This window comes from Rutidosis leptorrhynchoides, chromosome 11 (assembly GCF_046630445.1).
Source record: "Rutidosis leptorrhynchoides isolate AG116_Rl617_1_P2 chromosome 11, CSIRO_AGI_Rlap_v1, whole genome shotgun sequence".
Taxonomy (NCBI): domain Eukaryota; kingdom Viridiplantae; phylum Streptophyta; class Magnoliopsida; order Asterales; family Asteraceae; genus Rutidosis; species Rutidosis leptorrhynchoides.
In genome coordinates this window covers 397,500,409-397,502,654 of record NC_092343.1, presented here as the reverse complement: position 1 = coordinate 397,502,654, position 2,246 = coordinate 397,500,409, and the positions used below count along the sequence as shown (strand labels likewise).

Below are 2,246 nucleotides of genomic sequence, written 5' to 3'. Positions count from 1 at the left end.
CTTTATTTTTAATTTTGTAAAAATAGATTATTTTGTAATCATATAAAATATAAAACTAAAAACCCAAAAATATATATATTTATTTTTAAGAATTTTAATAAATATTTTTAATATAAGTTTATTTTTATTTTATATAAATTATATATCTTTAATTTAATAAAACTTAAAATCTGAAAAAAAAAATATAAAATACGAACTGGGCCAGATCCCGAAGCCCAATATAAATTTTATTTATATTAAACTGGGCCTAACTGTTTCAGCCCAATTACAATCAGATACTGTTAAACTCCGCGATCGCGGAGCCTCAAAGGCAGAAACCTCCGCGAACGCGGAGCCGTCTCTGACAAATGCATTAATTGCAGAATTAGGGTTTAGTTTAATTTAATTATTATTATTATTAATTATTAATTAGGGTTAATTATTAAATTAATTAATTTTAGTTTTAATTTTAATTTTAATTTAATTTGTAATTAGTTTTATAAAAATTAATACTTTTATAAAATAATAATATAAAAATAATATTTTTATAAAAATTTTATTTTTAGCATTTTAGTTTTAATTTGTATTTTTATCGTTTAATTCGTAATTTTTAATAATTATCGTTCGCAATTAGTTTTAAGTTAGTATTTGCCATAGTTATTTTTAGACTTATAAGTTTTGACGTAAAATCCCTTAAGTGCTTTTCCCTTAGAATTAAGATTCAGACGTTTTAGAATTTTGCAACGCCATTTTAAGTTTATAGATTTTAGTGCTTTTTAATTGCCGTTTTTCGTATAGATTTGCATTTTTAAGTTTTAATACCTTTAGGCGTAAACTTTTTAGATTTAGTTTTTAGACTTTTAAGTTTCGACGTTTTTCTTTCTTATTTTTATTTTTCGACGTTTTTCGACGCGCTTTTTCTTTTTCTTTTTCACGCTCTAGTTTTTAGGACCTAGAATTTTGTTTATTTTCTTTAAATTTCGTCAAAAAAAAAAAAATTATTGTAAGCAATTAAATTGATAGACATCCAAATTTTCTGGTTCGTAGTAATAGTTGAATTTGTTAGTGGCGAGTTGTGGACTTTCGATTTAAAGGGTCCTGGCTACCTGCTGCATCTTTTGGCTATTCAAAACGTGGGCAAAATCAGAAAAGTCTATTAATTTGATAACTTATATAATTTTTTATCTTTTTAACTAATAAGATATTCAGTGAATGCACCGAGCGAAACGTTCACCACCTTTCATACGTTCACTACCTGTAACTCAATCAAGGCATCTAGAAAATATTGCTGCCATTGAATTGTTAGAATCATCATCTAGTCGAACAAGTACTTCAATTCAAATTTCTGATAATCCATTTTTTGAACCCGACTTCACAATTGAGAACCCGGAGGATATTCAGGGACAATTCCAAGATCCTGAACCATTAAACATTCCTCCTGAACCACAATTTATTCAAACAAAGTTTCTCGAAGAAGGAACCGTTAAATCAGAATCTTCTAGTGATTCGAATTCAACTAGTCAAGATATAGAAGATCTAGAACCTCAAACTATGGAAGATCGAATGAGAGCCACACATACGGGCCAAGGTCATGCCATTACTCAACCAGAAGTTACTGCACCAAATTTTGAAATCAAAGGACAAATCATACATATGGTTACCAATCAATGCCAATTCGGTGGTACAGAAAAAGAAGATCCAAATGAACATCTTCGAACCTTTAATAGAATTTGTACTTTATTTAAAATCCGAGAAATTGAAGATGAAACGATCTATCTTATGTTGTTCCCTTGGACTTTAATTGGGGAAGCTAAAGATTGGTTAGAATCATTACCCGAAGGAGCAATTGATACATGGGATGTCTTAGTGGAGAAATTTCTTCAAAGATTCTTTCCAGCATCTAAAGCCGTGAGACTTCAAGGAGAAATTGCCACGTTCACACAAAAGCCAAATGAAACGTTATTTGAGGCATGGACAAGATTCGGAAAGATGTTGAGAGGATGTCCTCAACACGGTTTAGACACTTTTCAAATAGTTCAAATATTCTATAAAGGCGTTAATATCGCCACAAGAAAAGATATTGACACAGCTGCTGGTGGTTCCATTATGAAGAAAACCGCTACCGAAGCTCACAAAATTATCGATAAAACAGCCTCCCACTCTCATGAGTGGCACCAAGAGAAAGAAATCTTACATTCATCCAAAGCGGCTAGAGCCGATTCTAGCCATAACTTTGATTCCGTTTCCGCAAAAATAGATGCTTTTGA

At 30.5% G+C, this 2,246-nt stretch overlaps 1 non-coding gene across 1 annotated transcript; it reads right to left on the bottom strand.

Moving 5' to 3' along the window:
• Positions 1–1,890: 1,890 nt before the first annotated feature.
• LOC139878937 (small nucleolar RNA R71) lies at positions 1,891–1,997 on the bottom strand. The gene has a single exon (XR_011769798.1). It is a non-coding gene; the product is annotated as a small nucleolar RNA R71 (small nucleolar RNA).
• Between the last annotated feature and the right edge of the window lie 249 nt (positions 1,998–2,246).